Here is a 26,456-nt window from a genome sequence, read left to right as displayed (position 1 = left end):
TAAACATTGTCAAATGTCCCCAGGGAGGGGGCACAATCATCTGGGTTGGAAGCATTGGTCTAGGGCTCTGGCCCCAACCCCCGGGCCTGTTAGGAATTGGGCCACACAGCAGCAGGTGAGCAGCAGGCAAGCCAGCGAAGCTTCATCTATATTTACAGCTGCTCCCCATCACTCGCATCACTGCCTGAGCTCTGCCTCCTGTCAGATCAGCAGCGGCATTAGATTCCCATAGGAGCATGAACCCTGCTGTACACTGCACATGTGAGGTGTCTAGGTTTCATGCTCCTTATGAAAATCTAATGCCTGATGTTCTGAGGTGGAGCTGAGGCGGTGATGCTAGCGCTAGGGAGCAGCTGCAAATACAGATCATCACTAGCAGAGAGGTTTGACTGCACAGAGACCACAATAAATCAATTCCTTGCACACTCAAAACCCTATCAGTGACTAGCAAGTGACAATTAAGCTGCATCTGGTGGCAGGCTTTATAGTGGCAAGTGAGCATCTTACTTCAGTGGTACAGCTGCATCTGGCGGCAGCTTTAAGTCAGAATCAACACTTATTTTAGATCTCACATGGCCCGCCCATTATTTTACGTGCCACTTCCATCCACGCCTCTCTCCCGCACTGCACATTAGTATAAGTTTTGGTAATACCACAAGCTAACCCTAGCAAAGATGAGTAAAAAATGTCGCTAGAGAGCTTCTTTGAAAAAGGGGAAAGACCAAATGATGAGACAGCAGAAGACTCTAAGATGGCCAACAAACCTCTAAATGAGGGCTGACCAACAAACCTTAGTTTACACACACATATCTGTACTATATTTCATGGATTGTAGTATACATTATTTTCACAACTCAACAAATATCAAACATATAACTGAGATGCATCTTGCAGATGAGGATGCTTTATGCTTGCTGTCCACAGGAAATAGCTGTGACACAGTTGGCATTGCCTGTGATGGGTGGACTTAAGTCCTGGCTGCCACACTGATGTTGTTTCGATTGAGTCATGTGTGTTGTTGGTAACTACACGATTGAGTTCAAGTGATGTTTAAAGTATCTCCAAAAATTACATATTTTTTGGCATTCAAAGGAAAAGTTGTTAAATACACAAAAAGGCATAAAAAAGGAACAACAAAGTATAAATGTGTTATTAGTAGAGCAAATATTGAACTTTGGTAAATAAGCACATTCTCAATATTCTTGCAAAGTGACCACCAAAAGCTTAATGATAGATTGTCACATTTGCTCAAAATACTCCTTGCCCCTCTCTGCAGGATCCTTTCCTCCCGGCCCCTCATTTGTGTGTCCACCTGTGAGAGGGGGATGCTTCACGCTCCAGTGATGTCATGCTTGACCATGTGACTTCCTTGGCAAAGGGGAGTGAGTGGAGTGATCTACGGCACTTCTGAGCAGAAGGCTGAGGACTCATCACACCATTCTGCTGTTCCTCTTTGCCCTCTCCCACAGGATGGCACATCCCTTGGAGGAGTGTTCCTTCAGCCTGGACCCCAGATGAGGACTTGTGGAGCAGAGCCACAGCCAGCCTGCAAAGCACTGTGGCAAGAGCAAGAACTGAACTTGTGTGTTGGAAGCCCCTGGGATTTGGGTGGTGTTTGTTACCATAGCATAATTTATCAAAAGCTGCCTAACAGCGGGGCCAAAAGAAAGAAGCAGGTGAAAATGAATGGCTGCTGAGATGCACGGGGCAGGATTGCCTACACGCAACAACCAGTGCAACTGAAGGCAGGAGAAACGGCCAAGTCCTCGAGAACAGATGAGAGATGCTCAAAGCAAGGAGACATGGTGGGATCGATTGATGCATCTTATGCAAAGATGATCATTGACGTATCCTGCTCTAGCTTAATTTATACATTTTTTCCTCAGTCATTTGAAAAATAAAAGTGTGTCTTACAATCAGAGTTGTCTTAGAATCCATGAAACACCGTCACGGGTTCCACTCTGAAGCTCTGTGTCTTGTTTGGGGGATCCCACCCCACTTCACTTGCTGAATCCTTGGAGCTCATTTCCCAAGCATTTTGATTTAAAAATGTGTTAAAGGATTTGTTTATTTCAAGATAACTTAATGAAGAAAAGGACTCTGTATGTATAGTCTTCAAATGAGGAATAAATTGTGCCATTTTTAAAGCAAAAATCCAAGTGCTCCTGGAGGGGAAGATCTGAAGCTTCCTGTGGTCACCTTGCTTTTGAAGTTGTTACTTTGTATCAAATGCCTGCAGAATTTGAGCTTTGTATCAAATGCCTCTCCCAGAGTCCTGGGTTGGTGCTCCTTTTTCTCCTTTGGATGGCAATTCTTTTAAAACAGTGGATAAGCTATTTGGGGGTGGGGGTGGGGGTGGGGGTGGAGGTGGGGGTGGGAGTGGAGCCAGGGAGTGGTATCTTCCAGCTCCCTGACTTATATTTGCTCATTTTTGTTGTATTTGCTTTAGAGGTTGTTAAGCAGGAGGGGACATGGTTTATGAAACCATGATACAAATAAGAAATGGAGACTCAGGGTGCACAGGTGCGTGTGTAAATGTATACATTATCCAAACATAGTCCTTGTTTTGTGGGTTGGGGAGGCAATCATTAATTTGAGAACATATTTCTATTTTCCTTTTTCTCTTAATTTTGTCTCTATATGATGAAGAAATTTTACATCAAAATTTACTCTAGTTTTTAGAATAAGAACTTTTTTTATATTTCACTTATAACCTCTAATCTGTATTCTTTTCTAAAATATCCCATCTAATAGCTTCTAATGAGTTTACTTTTGTTCAGCTGAAGTCACCCCACATGCTATACAAGACTTCAAATTTCTCTTTGAGATGAAAGGCAAGGCAAATAGAGCTGTAATTACATTTCCTTTTGGCTTTCTATCTCCTCCTTTATTCCCATTTTTATGAAAGAGACAAAGATCTTAATAGAAGTGCTACTACTGCTACTCTCACATACCTGTTGGGAACTCTTTAAATTCCAAGAATTAGCCTCAAGGATTTTTAGGACAAAGATAAGGAGTCGGCCAGACGTAGTGAGTGACAGCACAATGACTGGATGCTAGCGGGGATGGCCTGGTGGCCCTGAGCCACGTTAGGAAAGCACAGCGGGAGCTGCGGATAGAGACTATTCCCGCAGCCACAGCTTGACGCGCGAAAGTGGACGCAGTCAGTCATCCTTAAGCTGCTTATTGGGTGAAGAGTCGAAGGAAGTTCTGAAAATCACCTGGTGTGTTTGGACAGTGCAAATAGCCAATTTAGATTAGGCAGGCAGAGAACTCGAGTTTAAGCCCATACATTTGGATTGGACACACATGTACCTATCAGCGTGATCCTTCAGCAAGAAATCATTAAGCTCTCTGGTGTCACTTAGTTTATCTGCAGAACAAAGGGGCTGAATGAGATGATCTCTGAGCTGTTGAATGTTGACCACTCCAGGCTTCTGCTGCAACCTCACCCTGGGCCGGCTGTCGACAGCCCTCAGTGGGATCGTAGTGCGCCCAGCATCGCAAAATCACCTGGATGGTGCCGCATTAACTTGACAGTGTAGTAAAGCATTTGCCACTCAGGCACTGTTGGTCAAATTGCTGTCATTCTGCAAAGCCTAATTCAGAGTGCCACATGATTGCCAGAAACCCTGGACAAGAAATTCATCTTTAAAAACATGCTGCACGTGGCAGAAGTTTGCCCTTGCCTTGGCACTCCTCACTCAAGTGCAGACTCTCTCTGGAATTGTCTCTACAGAATTGATTGCTTTTAAAAAGTTCTGACATCTCCTTTGCAAAGTTCCTGGAAAGTAGTAGTCCAGGATTGTTTAGCACACAGGCAATGTTAGGTTCTTACTTGTCTGGGAAGACAGTCAAGGAATAAATTACCAGGTTCTGATATTTCTGAAGTATCACTGCCATTTGGCTAGTGAGTTTGCAAGGGATTGATCAGTGAGGCCATGTGTTACAGGGCATTTCAGTCTTCTACAGGGAAAAGAGTTCTTCTGCAGGACCACTTGTACAAGTTAAGTATCTCGTATTTCCTTCAGGCTGAAAAAAAATGTGGCCATTAAGATATTTTTGGGTTACTTGGTCTTTAAAAATGCGGATGAAGAGAAAAATGGAGACAAATTTATAAACACCATATAAGGTGCAATTAGTTTTATTTTAGCCTTCTTTTTTCATAATGTTTTCTTTTAAGCTTTTGGGCATTATCATCTACAAAGCAAATTTTCTCTTACATGGGTCTGACTGTCAAGACTCTACATTTCTTAATACTACAATTTGTGAGTACTAACCTGTTGCCTGACTTCACTCCCAGGCAGTTTGTTGACTGTATGATGTGCCTGGCACCTGGCGAGGTGATGGGAGCCCAGATGAGTGGGCAACACCTCTGCTTCTTTGGTGTTCACTGAGGCCAAGGGGAGAAACTTGCACCAAAACATGTCATCAAATGCAATGCAGTGAGTCCATACTGCGTGCGATCACAAGGAAGCTTTACCGAGGGGGACCACTTGGGTTGAAGATCAAGAATGAGCAGCAGTTGTTAAGAGAAAGATTTTCTGGAGATGGGCAAGTATTTGCAAAGCACCAGTGGAGAGAAATGATGTGTCTTATATGGAGAAAGTGCATTTCAGCTGCAGCAAGAAAGTGCAGGGAAGAATGGGAGGTAAGTCTGGAGAGTAAGGACGGGGGCAGATCATAGAAGGCCACATTGCCAAGCAAAGGAGGTTATTTGTCCTTCTTAATTTTATCTTATTTCACAAATAGCCCTTCTAATTTCTAGCAATTTTAATGCTTCTCACTTGAATCTTCTAGAGGTATGGGTCTCAACTTCTGCTGCATATTAGAGTCACTTGAAGAGCTTTATAGAATGTTCATGCTCTACTACATCCTACACCAATTAAATCAATTCATTGAAACACAGGCATCAGCACTTTTAAGCTTCCTAGGTGGTTATGATATTCCCCCTAGGTTGAGAACCACATTATTGTCTGTGCTATTTAAGGATGGTAAGAAAGGTAAATTTTAGGTACCACTTCCATCACCTTTGAAATTCACATCCCTTCATTATTATGATGGTACTTGGTCACTTTATGCTCCAAAGTTTATAGAATCTGTGTCAAAGTCACAAGCAAATTTATAGGCCATTAAAGGAAAAATATACTGCAATGGAACTTTCATCTGGCAGCTTTGTCAAAGGCCCCCAAAACATCTTCCCTAAGAAATATGCTCCCAGAGATGGCCAGCATCTTAGCCATAGTCTAAGTTCATAGGACACCACTGTCCTCCCTCACTTCGGGGCCCAGAACCCTTGGTTTCCACCTCCCTCACCACTTCCTAATGACTCCCTGCCCAGTTCTGTGTGAACTGATGTTTGTAGTCTGCTCCTAGAGACTAGATCATTTTTGTGTAATGCATCTGCCTCTCAAGACGCTGATTTTAAATGAGCAAAGAATTGGAACAGTTCTCTGCAGCGTGGCAGGGTTGTGGATTGCTAAAACTTTTTATTTGTTTGCTTTTTTGCTCTGCTTCATTACTTTGCCTATTTTCAATGGTTGTAACTTTGGAGGGTGGGTTTGGGAACAAGCAAAACTAGACTTTCTGAGCCAAGTCTAGAAATGAGATGGTGTTTAACCTCTGGAACCTGATGTAGCGGAGAGTGATGGGCACAGAAGGGCCGTAGATGGGGATTGAACCCTCACTAAGCTGTGTAATCCAGCCCTCATCTCTGAACCTCGCACCCTGTCTCCAGGTGGAGACTTTACCCTCGGGCTGGGAAGGTAACTGAATGTAATGACTATATACAATGTTAAACATAGTCCTTGGGACCCTGAAATGTCAGTGTCCTTCTCAAGCAGGAAGAAGATTACGTAATTGGCACCAATGCTACTACAGTTGGAGTTGAGATTTCTGAAAATGCTTCACAAAGTCACCCATGTTTATTGAGCCGCCGTCATATCTCAGGCACTGTGCTAACCTCAGCTTGTAAACAAAAATCATGGAAGAGAGACCCCATCCCCAAGTATCTTAAGATAATCACTGTTAATTTTTGGTCAATGCCCACACTGCAGAATATATAATACAAGCATTAAAAACAGTGCTTTAGAGCCTTATAAGACGGCGTGGTGAGACTTCCACCAGATGTTATTGTGTGAGAAAAGCAAGATTCAGAAAAGGTACATAAAATGATTGATTCTATTTTTGTAAAACAGTGACAAAAACCTCCCCTGAATGCACATTTACACAGTGAGTATCTGCCTACACAGGGGGGTGCAGGAACACGGAGGAAAGAGAGGAGGTGGCAGCCGTGGTGAAAATGGTGTGTAGGATCAGATCTCATTCAGGTACAATTATGTGCTTATGTCTTCATAAAGAGATGCATTTCATTTTTTTTTTTTTTTTTTTTTTTGGTGAAAAATGTATAGCTTCTTGAATTTGACATAGGATACTGTTTGGGGTTGAATTGTGTCTCCCAAAAATGTCATGTTGAGATACTAACCCTCAGTCCTCAGAATGGGATCCTGTTTAGAAATAGTCTCATTGTAGATATAATTGGTTGAGATGAGGTCATACCGGAGTAGGGGGGCCCCTAATCCAGTACGACTGGTGTCCTTATATGAAGGTGGCCACGTGAAGGCACAGAGACACACAGGGAGAGGCCAGGCGAAGACAGAGTCAAAGCTCAGAGAGATGCTGCCACAAGCCAAGGACCGCCAAGGATTGCTGGCAGCCACCAGAAGCTACAGGGTTCAAGGAAGGAGCCTCCTCTCAAGTTCAGAGGGGGCGTGGCCCTGCGGACACCTTGAGTTTTGACTTCTGGCCTCTAGAACTTTAGGACAATACATTTCTGTTGTGAACCCTGAAACTTTCTACTCCTGTCAGCTTCTTGTGGCCTGGTTGGGGTTTTGGGGATGGGGCCGTTTCATGAACATAAGCAGAAGGCTGGGACCTTGTGCTGTTCTCACGGGTTGTCTGTTCTCCTTTCTCTTTTGTCTGCATTGAGTGGCTACGACCTATGTGCCGGGCACATGCCCAGGCCTCGTGCCAGGTGCTGGGGACCCTGCATATGAACAGGTGCTTGAGAGGTGTGTCCTTGCACATGGACCTTTCGGAGACCCAAGAACTGGGGAGCATCATGGGCCTATGGGAGAGCCCAAGGGGTCTCAGGAGGGTCCTACATGGACAGACCTTTGCCTGGTGCTGGCCTGGGGAATTGGGGGCTCCTTTCCCCAGAGGAATCCACGAAGACCAGAAGTAAGGGTACTACTAGCCTTGGATACTCAGAGTCAAAATTATATGCATTTATAGAAAATTAAGAGCTAACATTCATAGCAAACACTTATATGGCACACAATGTTCAGTACCATCCAATGTTCTTTAAGTTCACTGACTTATTTAAACTTCATCACATCCTAATTCTCTAGGTACTATTATCATTTTTTTTTTTTTTTTTCTGATGGAAAACTGAAGCATCGAGAGGTTAAGTCACTTATCCAAGGTCATACAGCCAGTAACAGATGCCTCTGGGATTTGAATCCAGGTATCACGGCTCTGGAGGCTGCGCTCACAGCTGTAGGTGACACAGCCATGCAGACCTCTGGACACTCTAGTGCTGAGCGAGTCCCCATTCTAAACGCTTCATATTCACTAAGTCATTAACTGTGCACGGTTCTTCCAAAATATGAGCATGTAAAATGAGATTTGTCTTGGCTATGCACATTTTTAGCAACATTTTAACCTTTCTGGTATTATAACATACAGTTTTGGTGTTCCTGTTCTAAAGCACTAGAAATAACAAAGAGAAAAACTGAAATAATCTTAATCCATTAAAAAGGCACAAGATTCTTTTCCTCTAGAGGCAATCAGGCTGAAAATCCTATTCAAGAGTTTATCGTGTGGTCATGAAAGAAGAGTCCCAGCAGGTCCAAAGGTGCTTAACTGAACCCCAGCCCTGTGGGCTGAACACAGATGGACACACTCTCGAGGCCATCTGGTTCTGGAAGGATGACCCTTTGGCTGGGGCCCACTCCAGGCCCACTCCAGTTGCATCAGCTAAGCTGACCAGATGCGGTGAGCACCAGCGCCCGTTTCGAGGGCCAGTTTGTCCTATTGACGTTACCGCCTTTCCTAATAGCTAAGGAGTTAAAGTAGAATCACTGAGATTATCTTTCCAGATGCCTGAGTGAGATGATTTAAGTATATGAGGAGAGACACCATGTTGTAATGATTCTTTAAGGTAAAGGGGAACTAGGCTATGCAAGCATTTAAATGGCTGGATTTAAAAGTTAATGAAGTATTCAAAAGCCAATAGAGGAAGGCAAGGAGAAGGCAATGGGGCTGCAGAGATTTGATGAAGACAGGAGACAGGCCCCTTCTGCAGCCACGGGGGAGGAGAGGACAGAGATGTCTGCAAACCACACAAACGCCTGCCGTTTGTCAACTCCAGCAACACCCACTAAACAGCCAGGACTTTGGCCTCCCTCTGGCTCATGAATTTCTACCCTCCCTCTCTCTCCTCACTCTGCGAGCTTTTCCTGGTGTTTACTGCAGCTTGTAAAATGTTAGCCCTTTTGCCTCATCGCTTTCCAGATAAGAATCACTCCCTCTTTCCCCAAAGCATGTTTTTATAAGTAGGAATTTTTTTCATTTGACAATGCAACATTTAGTTCCAGCATTAGAAAGAAAAGAAAAAAGCTTATTGCCTTTAAAAGTGTTTTTAAGTTACAGATGAGGTAGACTCGAATTCTCATATGAACACTTAGTTTCTGGTTAATGTGCTCATCAGTGATGGAAAGACAAGGTCCCAGAGGGCTAAAGACCGTGCAGCAGCTAGAGCCAGAGGCCTAAAGCAACGCCCGGCCTGGTGAGAGGGCATCTTGCTTTGACTTGCTCTGAGGCTCAAAGGTTCATGTCAATCTGAGCAAGATCAGGGTTTCTCGTGTGGGTGGGACCCCTGTCTGTCTGGCCAGGATGCCCAGCCAGGGGAAATCAGCTTGGCATGAGGACTGGGTGTTAAAGGGTAAAGGGCAGAGTGGAGGTCATCTGTAAACTGCATACTGTGGGGTTAAAAGTAGAGTGCTCATTTCAAAATCTTCCAGAAATCTGCAAAGCCCAGCCCACTGAACCCTGGGCAAGGAAAACCATGAGATCATTTAACTTGTAGGAACTGGCTTTTGTTTCATCTCTGAGACCTTCATTGGTCTGAGGCCCCCAACAAGATCTGCCATGCCTGCTCTGTGCACGGACTGTTGCAGGTGTCTAAATGAGAGAGGCAAGTCCTTGTCCTATGGAGCTTCCACTATAATGCATAAGAGATGAGGAATAGCACATCAAGAAGATACATTCACACATGGCTCATTCGTTCCACAAATATTTATTGAGGGCCCACAGGAACCAGGAGCCATTCTATGTGCTTGGGAAACAGTGTGAAAACCAGAAAGGCATCTGTCCCCATTTTAGTGGAGAAGAAGAACTAGATGATAAGTGTAACGAGGCAATGAAATGGCGAGTGTGAAAGTGAGAAGGCTCCAGACACAAGGAGAAGTCAGAGCTGGGTGCGCACAGTCAGGCACGCTGGTAGACACACTCAGGGAGGTCTTGCTGAGAAGGGCTTTGCAGTAGACTTGAAGGAGACAGGGTGAGCATGTGGGTCCCAGGACCATCCCAGGGTCAAGGCCCTGAGCAGAGTCCATCTGTTGTGTTACAGAAACGCAGGGAGGCTAGTGTGGTCTGGGTGGTCCGCACGCAGGGCAGAGTAGATGACCAAGTCAGCAAGGAAAAGGGGACAGCTCATGTAAGGCCTGGTGGGCATGGCAAGGACTGTGGATTTTATTCTGAGTGCGAGTGCAGGTGCGGTACGGTCTAGCCCGAGAAACGACTTGTCTCAGGTTACATGGTAGGGGGGTCACTCGCATTGCTGTGTTGAGATCAGACCCTAGCAAGCAAGGGCAGAAGCAGTTTTGAAGCCTACTGCAGAAGTCCAAGCAAAAGATGATGGTGCTGGAGCCCAAAGTGGAGCAGGGGAGAGGGTGAGATGGTGGAGGCAACAGAGTGTAATTGTGGGAGAGCAAGGATGATTCAGAGGCTTCAAGATTTTGGGACTGGAGGATGAAGTTGCCACCAAATGAGAGGGAGAAGTCTGCAGGTAAAGTTCAACTTTAAAGATTGTGTTGGATATCCACGTGGAGATGTTGAGTAAACAAGCAGAGACTCAAAATGATTTAGACTAAAAATATGAATTGGGGGATCATGGTACATGGATAGTTTGATGGTTTGTTTTATGTATGTAACTTGGCTACACTATAGGGTGTGCATATATTAATATTATATATGAAAAGATTTATTTTAAGAGATTGACTCACACAACTGTAGGGGCTGGCAAGTTTGAAATGCATGGAGCAAGCTGGGAGACTGGAAACTCAGGCAGGAGTTGATGCTGTAGTCTTGAGGCAGAATTCCTTCTTCCTTGGGAAACCTCAGTTTTTGCTCTTAAGGCTGTCAACTGACTGGATGTGTCCTACTCATATAATTAGAGGTAATCCTTTTTACCTAAAGTTAATAGATTTTAGATGTCAACAACATCTACAAAAATACCTAGATTGGTGTTTGATTAAATAACTGTGTACTATAGCCTCACCTACATATGTACATATCCTACTGGTTCTGTTTCTCTGGAGAACCCTGACTAACAGACGGTATTAAAGCTATGAAACTGGCTGGCCTTACCAAGGGAGTGGGTAATTTAGGGGAGAAGGGAGAGTCCCTTTTCCTTGCCTCTTAATGTTGGTACATAAGGACATGGAGATGGAGAAGGAGGGACCAATGAAGTAGCAGGGACACTTGCAGAGTGAGGAAAGTGCACCAGTGAGGAGGGGGCCCAGCTATGTCAAATGCAGCTGATGGCCACGTAACTGAAGGGATTCACACTGCAGAATTGGCCTCTGGACTTTAGAGAGGCCCTTGGTTACCATGACAAGGGTCTTTTCAGTGCAGTGGAGAAGGTGGACATGGAATCTGGTACAAGTGGGTCTAGGAGAGAATTTCAGAAAGGCAGCCAAGAAGAGTTAAGCAAAGACAACCTTTCCAGGAAAATTGCTGTGTAGGGGCTAATAGAGGTGGGAAGGATCAATCTTTTTTTTTTTTTTTTTTTTTTTTTTTAGACGAAAGATGAGATGCTTAACAGAAGCTTTCTATGCTTAAGGAAATGATCTTGTAGAAAGGGGGAAAGCTGATGGTGCAGGAGAGAAAGGGGGCCTTGCTGGACAATGTCCTTGTGGAGGTCAAGGGAATGTGGCACATGAAAAGGTTGACCTTGATAAGAGCATGGGTTTATCTCTAGCAGTTGTTGTTGAACTGTAGTATGCATCAGAAGTCACCTGAGCGTAAGTATGGGTATCCTCATGTGCTTTGCAGATGATATTGTGCATTTTTTTTTTACAAATTGAAGGTTTGTGGCAACCATATATGGTGCAAGTCTATTGGTACCATTTTTCCAACAGCACATGCTCACTTCACATCTGTGTCATATTTTGGTAACTCTTGCAATACTTTAAACTTTTTCATTATTTTTATATCGTTAGGGTGATCTGTGATCGGTGATATTTGATGTTACTATTGTACTTGTTTGGGGGCACCATGAGCTGCATGCATGTAAGATGACAAATTTAATCAATATAGTGTGTGTTCTGATTGCTCCGCCAACTAGCTTCCACTATGCCTCTTCTTTTCCTCTGGCCTCCTTACTTCCCAAGACACAAGAATATAGAAATTAGGCCAATTAATAACCCTGAAATGACCTGTAAGTGTTCAAGTGAAAAGAAGAGCCACACATATCTTACTTTAGATCAAAAGCTAGAAATGATTAAGCTGACTGAGGAAGGCATGCTAAAAGTCAAATTAGGCTGAAAGCTAGGCCTCTTGCAGTGAAGTTAGCCAAGGTGTGAATGCAAAAGAAAAGTTCTTGAAGAAAATTAAAAGTGCTACTTCAGTGAACACACAAATGATAAGAAAGCAAAAGAGCCTTATTAATGATGTGAAGAAAATTTTAATGGTCTGGATAGAAGATCAAACCAGTCATAATATTCTCTTAAGCCAAAGCCTAATCAGAGCAAGGCCCTTCCTTTCTTCAATGCTATGAAGGCTGAGAGAGGAGAAGAAACTATAGAAGAAAAGTTGGAAGTTAGCAGAGGTTGGTTCATGAGGTTTAAGGAAAGAGGCCATCTTTCCTTTCCAAAGTGCAAGGTGAAGCAGCAAGTTATCCAGAAGATCTATCTAAGGTCATTGGTGAAGGTGGCTACACTAAACAACAGATTTTCAACGTAGACAAAACAGCCTTCTATTGGAAGAAGATGCCATCTAGTACTTTCATAGCTCGAGAAGAAAGGCTTTAAAACTTCAGAGGACAGGCTGATTCTCTTGTGAGGGGCTAGTGCAGCTGGTGACTTTAAGTTGAAGCCAATGGTCATTTACCACTTTAAACTCCTAGGGCCCTTAAGAATTATGTTAAATATACTCTGTGCTCTATAAATCAAAGAATAAAGGCTGGATGGCTGCACATCTATTTACACCATGGTTTATTGAATATTTTAAACCCATTGTTGAGACCTACCCCTCAGAAAAAAAGATTCCTTTCAAAGTATTACTGTTCATTGACATGCACCTGGTCACCTACGAGCTCTGATGGAGATGTACAAGGAGATAAATGTTGTTTTCATACCTGGTAACACAATGTTCATTCTGCAGCCCATAGATCAAGGAGTCATGTCAACTTTCAAGTTTTATTATTAGTATTTAAGAAATACATTTTAAAGTCTATATCTGCCATAGACAGTGATTCTTCTGATGGATCTGAGCAAAGTACTGGAAAGGTATCTAGATGCCATTAAGGACATTCGAAATTCATGGAAATGGTCGAAATACCACCATTAACAGGAGTTTGGAAGAAGTTGATTCCAACATTCATGGATGATCTTAAGAGAAGTTCAGACTTCAGTGGAGGAAGTAACTACAGATGTGGTGGAAATAGTAAGAGAACTAGAATTAGAAGTGGATCCTGAAGATGTGAGTGAATTGCCTCAATCTCAGGATAATACTTTAACAGCTGAGGAGTTGCCTCTCATGGATGAACAAAAAGTGATTTTGTGAGATGAGATGGAGTCTACTCCTGGTGAAAATGCTGTGAACATTGTTGAAGTGACAACAAAAGACTTATAATATTACATAAACTTAATTGATGAAGCAATAACAGGGCTGGAGAGGATGGATTCCAGTTATGAAAGAAATTCTACTGTGGGTAAGATGCTGTCAAATAGCATGGCATGCTACAGAGGAATCGTTCATGAAAGGAAGACTCAACCAATGCAGCAAACTTCACTGTTGTCTTATTTTAAGAAATTGCCACAGCCGCTGTGAGCTTCGCCAACCACCACCCTGATCAGTCAGCAGCCACCAACATTGAGGCAAGACCCTTCATCAGCAAAACGATTATGACTTGCTAAAGGCTCAGATGATTGTTAGTGTTTTCAGCAACAGGTATTTTAAAATGGTTTTAATATACATATTTTTAGACATAATGCTATTACATACTTACTTGACTACAGTAAGTATAAACATAATTTTATATGCACTGAAAAACCAAAAACTTGATGTGACTTGCTTTATTGTGACTTCTCTTCTAATTGCAAGTGATCTGGAACAGAACTGGCAGTATCCCCAAGTGTGCCTGTGGATGGAAGGCAGAATGTGTGGACGTGGGAGCTGGTGAGAAGAGAGAGGTGGTGGGGGGAGTCTGGTCCCCTTCCTCTGAGTGCCCCCATTTCCCCAGTCCAGTGGGGAGCTGGGGAGCTGTGTCATCAGCTGGAAGTTGGGGGAGGAGGGAAAGGTTTGGGAATTTAAGGAAAGGGAAAAGTTGGTGAAACAGTCATCTAGGCAGAATGGGAAAGAGTAAACCTGGGCTCTACGGTTGGATGTGCTGACGTCACCAAAGGCCAACCTGGGTCTCTCTCGTGAACTTAAAAGGAGATCACTCAACATGTTGTTTTTTGCCAGATACATTCAGTGGGCAGAGAACTGGATGTCAGGGTGACTGTCCTGCCAAGCAAGTATGACCAAGCACGAGGGTCAAGAGATTCGGGGCACAGGCAGAGAGAAGTGGTAATGACTACCCAAGCAGTGGGAGTGGAGTAGGGAGGGGAGAGAGGACATCCAGGAGGTGAGGGAGGGAAGGCGGAGCACTGAGGCTGGCGAAGGAGAGGAGCTTAGGGGACCAAGAGGCCACGAGGTGACCAAGGATCTAATAGGAGTGATCTTAAGAGAGCTGGACGTGAAATCTTCTGGTCATGTGGGGCTGAGTCAACAGCCTCATTAAGGTTAGTGGGCAATACAATTTGATGGCATGTTTAAGCCCTTCAACAGCCCTACGAGATGAGTAATATTATTTTCTTCATTTTGCTGCTGAGGAAACTGAGGCACAGAGATTGACTTAGTGAGTAAGTGACAGAGCCAGGATTCAAGCCCTGGCAGTCTGGGTCCAGATTTGAGCTCAGCACGTGTGTGATGGGTGCATCTTCCCAGCAAGAGAGTTGGGGGGAGCGAGCAGGTCGGGGTATGGCAGCGAGGTGAAGAGAGAAATGAAGGATGCTTTCTAGACTAGGGGCCTGGGCCATACTCGGGTGGTAATGCCCTTTGCAGAGATGGGAAGACTGACAATGGAGCATGCTGGGCGGAGGAAATAGCATGCCGTGAATATGTTAAGTCAGAGATGCTTTCCAGAAATGCCAGTGCATCTGTGGGGTAGGCAGCTGCAGGGGCTGTGGCTGCAGGGGTGGATCTGGGCTTCGTTCACGTGTGGATGGTGTTAAGAGCCACGAAAGGGAGAGCATGTAGGTGGATGCGGAGAGAGCTTACGATGGAGGCTGAGGTACCCCAGCCTCAGAGGTCAGTGAGAGGAGGGGATTTCAGGAAAAGGAACGAAGGAGGACCAGCAGGAGAGGTGGAGGAATCCAAAAGACAATTCTGTGAGCTCCTGGCTGTGACCAGGTTCCTAACTTAGTCACCCTCCCTGCAGGGATTTGCTAACTCCCCTCCTCTCAATGTGCTTTGATCTCTGACAACGCCCTGTATTTCTACAGCCCAATTTACGGGACGGCTTCTTTGGCTATTACCTGAAATTTCAAACAGACAGAGGGTGGCCATTGGTCTGTGTCAACCCTCCCGTGTATGGGGTTGCCCAGACAGGAGAATGGACACGGGGCTTGCCCAGGTACGGGCATCAGCCATGGTGGTGTAAGGTCTAGTCCACACTGGGAACACCAGCCTGACTCCGTATTCCATTGACAGCTGTGTCCTCTGGGGTCCTTTGGGGAATTCAGCACTGCCCCAGCTGTGCCGGTGGGAAATCCTACACCACTCGCCTCCTTCCTGCTTCCAGCATTTCTGTTTTGCCTCCCTAAAAAGGGCCTGAAATCTGTTCTAGTCTTGATCCTCAGCCAGCTTCAAATTTAAAAAATTATTCTGGACCCCTCCTTCCTACATGTTTTGGCTTCATGTTGACACTGATTTTGAATTTAGAGTAAACATTCGTAACCTTTATTTAACATCTTTCTGCATTGAGAATATTAAACACGGATATATTCAGGATTATCTGGGTTTGTTAAAGGTTTTCATTGGCAAAATTTAAATATTCCATTATGTTGCCCTTTCTGCATGGATGGTAATGATTTACTTTTAAAAATACATTACAAGATCTTTGGCTTTTGTGCTGTATCCCTGCATGAAATTTAATTATTTTATTTGGAGACAATGAAGAATAAATCTAAAAGGCCAAACAGCATCCTGGCTATGAATAACCCAGCCCAGTGTGATCACAGAACACCAGACAAGGAGATATGCAACACAGGTAAAATATTTATAGAATGAAATGAAAACCTATTTCTCAACATCTTAGGCCATCTATATGGGCATTTGACATATTGATGCTTTTGTCTTCAGGTAATCTAGTCTATGTCCTTGCCATAGGACATGAAAACACAGTTTTAACGATATGCTCTAAATTTATTCCAGGGCCATTGATGTGAGAACTTGCTATAGAATTAGGTATTGGATCGTTTATTCTTGTATTAGGTCTTCCATTATTTTCATCTCTGTGTGTCTTGCTCATGTTTCTGCCAGTGTTTCTGCCACCGTTATCAAGCATCTCTTCAAAACTTTCCAGTCCATCTGGAATCCATTAAAGGGAAAGTCCTTACCTGCATTTGGAAGCGTCTTCCCAATGGTGGAGGGGCCAACGACCAACAGTGTGGTGTGATCTTTCTATGCTGTGAAGTAGCAATTGAAATGCTGATGTGGAAGGGAGTTTTTGACAGGTCATGGGCTACTTCCATTGTATGTGTTCAGATTTGACTAGCATTTGTTCATACTTACTTTGTGCTACAGTTGTATTTGGCATTTTAAATATATTATGTTAATTAAATTATTTCACTGACTGCCATCTCAACCCCGGGGGCATTATGATCTGAGATTTGGAAATGAGCAATTAACTTGTCTCTGTTAATACAAGAATAAGTGATAGTCTTAGTCAAGTTCAGTGTTGTTCTAAGCCTCACGATAGGCATTTCATTTATTTTTTATTTAAATAACAATATTTATACTATTTTTATTATGATAAAAAAGTCATTGCTCAGTGTAGAGAAATTTTAATGGTGTCATTGTGTTTCTACTACCCAGAGACAGCTGTTATTAACTTGTTTATTTATTGATTTCCAGGCTTTTTTTAGAGAGATCGTGTGTGTGTGTGTGTGTGTGTGTGTGTGTGAGAGAGAGAGAGATTTTAATATAATTGGCTTTATATTGTAAATAAATTTTATATTCTACTTTTTATCACCAGATATTGTATTGTGAGCATATTCCCATGTTGTTAAATTTTCCCCCAACATAGTTTTCTTAAGTAATCTCATGGCTATGTCATGATTTATTTAACCCTTCCATTGCTGTGACTGCTCAAGTGGTTGCCAATTTCTTCATTTTATTTTAAAAAGGTTCCATAAACAACTTTATGCGTAAATCTTGGTCAAAATCTCTGGCTCTTTCTTTAGGCGTGGCTTCTAGAACTGAGATTGTTAGATCCCATGCCATATCCTTTTGTTTCTTTTGTTTGCTATATCTAGAGAAATCGTTTCCCATACAAAACGATTCTCTGAGACAGGCCAGAGAGTGTGAAGAACCTGATGTCTTTCTCCCTTCTTTGAGATTGACAATGTTTACATGTATGTCTATATGTGTAGGGGACCTGCGTGTTAGTGAACACATCCTAATTTTCCCAGATTTGTCTTTTTCTTAGCAGAAATTCGTCCAAGATCCAAGCCATACTGACCAAGTATGAGTCTTAGCTTGTTGGAAATGTGAGTTTCCGTCTTTTTTTTTAATTTATTATTTTTTTATTTCACCATTATCATGGGGGTACAAATGTTTAGGTTACATATATTGCCTTTGCCTCACCAGAGTCAGAGCTTCAAGCGTGTCCCTCCCCCAGATGGTGCGCGCTGCACCCAATAGGTGTGAATATACCCATCCCCTCCTCCCCCTCCCACCTGCCCGACATCCAGTGAATGTTACTACTATATGTGCACATAAGTGTTGATCAGTTCAGTCTTTATAGATGGTTGTTGAAGGTGTTTGAATAAGATGTTGGGAGCAGCTCAAAAGTGTTAGCCAGAAGTTATTTTAATCTTGAAAACCTCAGTCCTCTTAGGGCACTTGAATCTTAGAGACACTAACATTCTAAGATGCCCTCTGAAGTTTCTGTAGAACTGAGTGTCACAGGTGTGTCATACATAACCCTAAGTCCCATAGGGTGGCAGCAAGGTGAATGCCATATTGGCACACTCTAACAAAGCTTTCAGATGCAGAAGTAATATGACCTTTCCCAGAATTAGGGAAAAATAATTAGGAATTTGCCATTTCGTTTTTTCAAACATAACTTTGTTTTCTGTGAATTTCAAATCATCCCTCTGCTCGTAAGACCGCCTGTCCTCCTTCTGCGGTCTGTTAAACGCACAGCCTTTTAATTTGTTATTGAACAGCATTCCTGTGGAAATCCAGGAGGAGAAAGGCCCACGAGGTCGTTTCGATTTTCCCGTCAATCTTTTGTGTCTTCTGTTTTATCCTTCCTAAATTGTGAAGTAATTAGATTCCTGCATTATTTTCCTTTCTGAATTTCTACAAACATTAACTTTTATTTTCCATATTGTTTTACTAGCTAAACAATGCTCCTCTGGATTGGTTAGGAGCACACAGCAATTCATTTGAGAATGGTCTGTTTTACGTTTATTTCCTACTTCTTTATTCCTGGCGGAGTCTGAGTCCCCATCCCAGGGTTCTGATGTCTTTATTCCTTGTGGTATGCCGTGCTTGGGGCACTTTGCTCCACCCCCAGTTTCCGTTTGCTTTTCTTCCCACTGTGCCCCTTGGCAGAGCAGGTTTGCAGACGTTGCACATCTGGCCCATTTATAGACAATAACTTCCTATCGTGTGTTTCCTTCGCTAGGTTTTCGTTCCAATGCATGGAGTCATAGAACAAATGCTGGCATTGCTGTTTTCTCTCAGACATAGTATTTCTAACACTCTTTGTGTAACTTTCTTGATTCTACTTCTTCAGTTTCATTTCAAATCTTTCAAAACTAATTCTCCAAGGTTAAGATTTAACAAGGTTTCAATATGGTTGTTATTTTAGGAAAAGCAAAAAGTTAATTTATACTTGTGTTTTCAGTGATTATCTTCTGTTTTTACAAATTTGTGTATTTTTTTCTCCTAATGGGCTTCCTGGAGTATCATCCATTGTTATCGTGGTACATGTTTCTAGAAGAGAATTCCATTGAGAAATGGCAATGGGCATGGTTTTTTTTATTTTTTATTTCTTTCTTTCTTTTTGATAGTAATTCTGCAAAGAGAATTCTTTCTGTTTCCAATTTAGGCAAAGCTTTTCACCCCAGAGAAATTACTTCCTAAGTGAGGTTAGAGACAAGGAACTCTTACAAATTGCAGAGCATTCTCCTTTGCCACAAGACTATTTTTGAAAGAGATCCTCTCTCTCCTCCAGGGGTGAGAACTTTGTCACTCTTTCCTTTTCAAATTCTAACTAGTAGGTGTCAAGCCTAGATTTGTTAGCACCTTTTATGTTACCTTTTAAACATGGGGAATGAAAGGAAAAAGTACGGATCATCACAAACTTTCACACAGACTCTTGTTTTGGAAAAATCAAAGTTTCCAGGACGACTTACCAGGTCCGTATGGTGGCATTCGGTACATAGACATAGTAACACACATGGTGTCTTTGTTGTGGCTGGGAAAGATGCATTATACCAGCGATGTATTTCAATATGCAATGCTGTGCAACTTAGTAATTTTTCCCTCTGAATCTGGTGATATAGACCAGATTTTAGTAATTTTAATAATTCAAAACTGGAGTTCTTTGACTCTCTTGAAAAAAACATAAAAGGTACAATATACTGTTTTGTGCCTTTATGTGCAGAAATTCCTTTGAACAGGTATTTTTCTTCTTGGGGTTCTTTTATATTGGGGGCTGTGTAGGTGGAGGTGGAACAGTGAAAAGACTGCAGGCCAGGCTGGTGACTCTCCCCTGGCAGCTGCAGCGTCCATGGTAAGGGCAGGAGTTCAGACGGCATATTCTTTGACCACTACCAGTGCCAGACTGGAGAGAAGGTTCCCACATTGACGTCACGAAGGACAGGCTGTGAGGCTGTTTGGCTCGTTGGGGGCTCTGAAGCATTCAGGAAATGATGGGGGTGGTGCAAGTGTCATCCTCCGCCCCCAGCCAGGCTCAAAGCAGTCACCCTGGCTTCCACAGTGGCACCTATACTGAGGAGCCCTGCGATTGGGGAATTTTGCCAGATTTCAAGGTTTTGGAAAACTGTGCAGTGGAGCCATAGAAAGCGGAGTAAAGTGAGCTTCATAAACGAAAACTGTCTGGAGCCAGGCTGAGACGTTGTCTGAACCTTTACACCAGGCTTTATTGTGATTACGGGGCGTGGAGTAGCAGGGTAGTAATTACCATTGTGACCCTTGCCTTTGATGACATGCCCACGTTGTCAGAGAGCAGACACAGAGAATCATGGCCTGCTGGGTAACTGAGCAAAGGCACTAACAGTCTTTATTTTTTATTATTTTTTATTTTATTTATTTATTTTTTTATTTCAGCATATTATGGGGGTACATAAGTTTAGGTTACGTATATTGCCGTTGCCCCCGCCCCGAGTCAGAGCTTCAAGCGTGTCCAACAGTCTTTATAAAAATATTTCAAAGTAGGGCAGGTGGAGTTTAAAGAAAATGACAAATAGCTTTTGTTTTAAACTGAATACATAGGAAACAAAAAATTATCAAATTTTTTTTTTTTTGCAAAGGCATTTTGCTCCATCCTTCTGGAGTTTTAAAGTGGAGTAGAGATTTAAGCCTTCCATTTTACCATTTTTATAAAGCAGGCCTAAGTCTTCATTTTCCTTTAGCAAATTATACAGTTTTTTTTTTCTTTCTGGTACTTAAGTATAACCATCAAGACCATCTCCTTTAGATAAGCTATCTGCCCTTTAATACCTGATTCTTATCTAGCATCCCTCTTCTCATTCAACTCCAGAGGAAAAATAAATAAAGTAAAATAAAAAGTGAGTGGCGTAAAGTAATAAAAAGAAAAAGCATATGTTGTGCTCCTCCCTGCAAAGGCCTATTAATCCCTCAAGGGAAGGTATGTTTGCTCCTCAATTTGGCCACAACCTTCTCAGAGTGGCAATGCCCATTTATTTGGATTAACATTTTTCCACAATGAAAGAACAACCATTTCTAAGAAGGCAATTGTCTTTTGTAATACTCCTATTGTCTTTGTAATATTCTTATTAGTTCCAGGAATTATTTTATAGGTTCTTTAGAATTTTTCTGCATAGACAATCATACAATCTGTGAATAAGACAGTTTTTTTTCCTTTATTTACAATCTGTATAACTTTTATTTCTCTTTCTTATCTTATTGCACTAGTTAGGATTTCTAGAATAGCATTTTATAGAAATGAGAGAGACAGTATCCTACCTTTTTCCTGATCTTAGGGGGAAAGTATTCAGTCTCTCAGCATTAAGTATGATGTTACCTATTGGTTTTTTGGAGATGTCTTTAAATCAACTTGAGAAAGTTTCTATTTTTAGTATGCTGAGAGTTTTTATCATGACTGGGTGTTAGATCTTGCCAAATGCTTTTTCTGCATCAATTGATATGATTATATGGTTTTTCTTCTTAACCAGTTGACACGGTGGATTACAATGGCTGATTTTCAAATGTTGAAACAGCCTTGCATACCTGGAATATTCTCTACTACATTGTGGCATATAATTATTTTTATCTTTGTTGGATTTTATTTGCTAATATTTTGCTGAGGATTTGTAAGTCTGTGTACATGGTAGACATTGATCTAAAGATTCTCTTCCTTATAATGTCTCTGTCTGGTTTTGATATTAGGGCAATGCTGGCCTCAGAATGAGTTAGAGAGTGTTCTCTCTACTTCTATCTTCTGGAAGGGATAGTAGGGAATTGGAATTATTTGCTCCCTAAATGTTTGGTAGAATTCAAGAGTGATCCCATCTGGGCCAGGTTCTTTCTCTTTTAGAAGGGTACTATTTATTGATTTAATTTCTTTAATAATATAGGCTTCAAATCACTTCTCATATGAGTTTTGATAATTTGTGTTTTTCAAAGAATCGGTCCATTTCATCCAAGTTTCATCAAATGTGTGGGTATAGCATTATTCATAGTATTCTTTTATTAACCTTTCAATGCTCACAGGACCAGTAGAGATGACCGCTCTTTAAGTTCTGATATTGGTAATTTGTGTCTTGTTTCTTTTTTGTTGGTTAGTATGATAAGAGCTTACCAAGTTCATTAACCTTTTCAAGGAAGCCGCTTTTGGTTTCATTCATTTTCTCTAAACCAGCTTTAAGAAAGAAGGATGTGAAAAGCAAGAGGGATGGGTTAATGGAACTTCAGGTCGGTTGGCAGCTGTTCATTGGTGAAGCTGAGCGTATGCTCTAAGTCTTATACTGGGTATGATGGACCAGGTACCATCATAAACTACCATTTTTAAAGTAGTGACAACTTGTTTCCTCTTCAACATCATTTCAGACAATTTTTGATGTAGATAGCTTTTACTTTGAAGACACTGAGTACTGTACCATTTACCAGAAAAACTCAATAACTATTTTTCAGTCATAACTGGCTTTTGCCCAGGAAAAAAAATCTATACATTAATAATGTTCAAACTTTAGTTTGTGTAAGAATAACATGAATATTATTTAAAATGAAGATTCCTGGATTCCACCCAAATTCAACTTGGTGTATCTGTGGAAGGGGCCAGAAATTTGTTAACTGCACAAGCACCCCAGGTGAGTACAATGCACTGACCTGCTGACCTTTCACTGACAACATGCCATTGACCTTGTAGCTGAAAAGGCCCTCAAAGAGCATCCATCCTGACCCCTACATTTTACAAATAACACTGGCTCTGCAGCGCGGGTGGCGCAGAGCTGGTCAGTGTCAGTGCTAGAACCTGGGCCCATGATTTCCGCCCCCAAGCGTGACGGTGCCCTACCACAGCAGACTGACGACTGTCCCAGTCAATCATCCAACTTATTTAGCCAACTAAATTTTAAATATATTTTGACAATTGTAAAAATCAAATTTTAAATAGTGAATGTTTACAGTTACTTTATTTATTTATTTATTTATTTTTGGAGACAGAGTCTCGCTCTGTTGCCCTGGCTAGAGTGCTGTGGCGTCAGCCTAGCTCACAGCAACCTCAAACTCCTGGGCTCAAGCGATCCTCCTGCCTCAGCCTCCCGAGTAGCTGGGACTACAGGCATGTGCCACCATGTCTGGCTAATTTTTTCTATATATATATTTTTTTAGCTGTCCATATAATTTCTTTCTATTTTTAGTAGAGACGGGGTCTCGCTCTTGCTCAGGCTGGTCTCGAACTCCTGAGCTCAAATGAGCCGCCCACCTCGGCCTCCCAGAGTGCTAGGATTACAGGCGTGAGCCACCGCGCCCGGCCTACAGTTACTTAAGATATAACAAAGAGTGTGTGGCAGATACGCTGTTTCATCAGTAAGATTAGAGAATGGGGTCGCCACCTGCTTTGACACCTTACAGTTCCAATAGCTATGGCCTGAGGAAGCTGTATAAGATTATGTTGGTTCAGAATTCCATCTTTATGCTCTAGGTACAGGTGCTTAAATACCAGTGTTCCCTCATGAGTTGATGAGAAAAATAAAATCTTTCATGACAGTTTATTTCATATTTGTATGTGAGTCATGATTTTACCATTTGAAAATTATTCCTTCCTAGCTTGGAAGTCCCAGTGAGATGTCAGGATTTACCCGACAAACTGTTGCTGGCCAAGTGCATCTTCTGGGCTGTGTAAGCCTGGGTGTGTCTTTTCTTGGCTGCAGCCTGTTTTGAGGTGGCTGTAGAACTTAAACATTGCTAATGTTCTATTTTATTTTCTTCTCTTTTCCTGATTTTGTGTTTTTTCTTTGTTTCTTGTTCACATGGATGCTAATGTACTTCCCATTTGAGGCAGCAACGATTGGACATTTGGTTCTATTATTTATAGTTTGTTGACACACACACACACATATATATATATATATATATATATATATATATATGATAGTGATCTATTGTTGGGTGACAGACAACAGAGAGTTTGTTCTTTTAGATTTTTTTGTTTGTCTATTTTTAACTCCAATCAATCAAAAATTTCTGAGAAGGAGAACAGCTCTTTGAGACTTGGACCACAGAGTTTTAATGTGTCTGTATTGACTTTTGACCTGGGGCTGATGTTGTCGAACTGAAGCTGTAAATGCTCTGTACTGTCCTCATGTCTATATATTTGTGTGTATGTAATTGAGAAAGGCCTTCACCTCTCATTGTATGAGGGTTATTTTTTTCCTTGTCTCTAGAGCATATTAATAAATTAGGTTGTTATGTCTCTTCAGTTAAAGGAGCTCTGCTCTTATTATTTTTAGAGATAAATAAACATATGAATCAAATATTTTTCAAGTTTCCTCAAAGTAATGGAATTGACTTTCTAATAGTTTAAAAGTCCCATACTTAAAAAAATTATTTTTATACAAACTGCTACATCAAAAACTTAAAGGCACAAAATGTAACCAAAATATTTGTACCCTCATAATATCCTGGAAAAAAAAAAAAAGTCATTTGTCTGAAAAAAAAAAAACCTTTTTAAAGAATCTAATTTCACATAATTAAGATATATCTTTGGCAAATTTGACTGATTTATTTAATAATTATGGTTTTCAAAATAAATCTGTATCTTTTGCCTAATGTATTGGTATTCACTATGTATAAGTATACATGTTATTTTACTTGGGTTGGTTTTCTCATGAAGAAAATAGTCCAAACACCCTAAAATTATATAGGTTTTTGTGATAAAATAAGCTAATTATACTCCCGTATAATTTTAAAGATTATGAAAAAAAGTAATTTATGTTCAACTAAATTGAATCATTATTCTATTATAGCAAACTTTTATATTAATAGTAATTATGTTTTTTAGTGTGCCAGCTTAAACATAATTTTTAAGGTCTTTAGGTAATTTAAAGCCTTGAACTAATATTAAACTAAGCTAATTAATGGGTAATTCTTGGATACCTAGATATATTTTAAGTAATATGAAATACTGCAATATTGATGTCTAAGCATAACTTTAAGCTTGATGTTTCTACATGCTGTAAGAGTCTATATTTTTGGGTCCTGTTGATGAGTATTTTTTTTTTTTTTTTTTTTTGCCACTTTAAGAAGTAAAAAGGGCTGGGCACAGTAGGTCATGCCTGTAATTCTGGCACTTTGGGATGCCAAGGCAGGAGGATTGCTTGAGGTCAGGAGTTTGAGACCAGCCTATGCAAGAATGAGACCCCCCCATCTCTACAAAAAATAGAAAAATTAGCCCACCTGGTGGTATATGCCTGCAGTCCCAGCTACTTAGGAGGCTGAGGCAGGAGGATGGCTTGAGCCCAGGAGTTTGAGGTTGCAGTGAGCCATGATGACACCATGTACCTAGCTCAGGAGATGGAGCAAGACCCCATCTCAAAAAAAAAAAAAGAAGAAGAAGAAAAAGACAATGTAAAAGGGATGGGTATGGCTGTAGAAAGCTATGTTAAATGTATTCATGAGCTGTGTTATTCTGCTAAAATGCTGCCGAATGACAGATTTCTCAGTCATATGCCCTGTAGCTTTCTCTATGAAATAGAAAATTTTCATCTTGGTGAGAAGCTATAATCAATGTACGTGGTTGAGACTATGCTAGGAGTGACAATGACAGAGAAATGCAGGTGGGTAAGTGCCTTTGTTTTGTAAGGAAAAGGAGAGTAGTTGTGCCCTAATGTAAGAGTCAGTTTGTTCTAGAATATGAAAGAGCTTAGTAAAAGACAAGACCTAGAAAATGAATTTTATTTACTTTGTTATTTAATAAATGAATCAAAAAAGGAATCATAAAATAATTTAAGAATTTTTGATATTTGTTCATTTTTGATGGCTTTATTTTCTTGGTTTACTGATTAATGCCTTTGTTTACAAGATGAAAAATTATTCTTTACTGTCTGTAAAATCTGTCTAGAGAGCAGAGAACCTGTGCCTACCAGAACAATATTTTTGTGCTTTGTGTGTGTGCTTTATGTTGTTTAATTATGTCCTTGATTGTTAAAGAAAAATCCAAAGAACAAGGTGAAAGAGCTTGTTGTGAAAGAGCTCACTTGTGAAAGAGCTAAGGTTATTTATGGGGGTCTTACCTTTTTATGTTTATTTCAGAATATTTTGTTATTACTTTGACTAAATAGTTCACCATGAAGTTGGTTCTCAGACTCCTAGGATTCAATCAAAATCAAGTGCCTAAAATCTCCTCTCACAACTCATGTGACTTTGCCTTGCCAAGATCAGCTCCTATATTTAGAAAAAATAAAATAAAAATGTCAAGATATCTGTTACACATAAACCTATCTTGAGATTTCCCAAAAGCCCTGGAGAAATCACAAAGATGTATTTTTTCTGTATAAAAAGACAAACACTTAAAATAATTAAGTTTGTTTAATGTGCTATATATTTTTTAAATTAGCTCAATGGTATTGCTAGAGCTACATGGGAAAAGTTGTCAAATTAGAAGAGATATGTAGCCTTCTCTTAAGTTTGTTGAGGTACGATGTTATGAATATAAATATTTCAGAAAGTATCGGCCTTCTAAGAAGACCCTGGGGTTTTTTTCTTACTCTCAGGGGAAGCATTGATCAAACTCTTATGAAATAATTATGCTCTGTACTCTAATGGGGAATTTTGTCCTCCTACATTCTGACATTATTAATTACAATAATAAATTGACCATAACCATATGTCTTTCTCATCTCCAG

Source organism: Eulemur rufifrons, chromosome 17, assembly GCF_041146395.1.
Source record: "Eulemur rufifrons isolate Redbay chromosome 17, OSU_ERuf_1, whole genome shotgun sequence".
Taxonomy (NCBI): domain Eukaryota; kingdom Metazoa; phylum Chordata; class Mammalia; order Primates; family Lemuridae; genus Eulemur; species Eulemur rufifrons.
Note: the sequence above shows the minus strand (reverse complement) of the source record.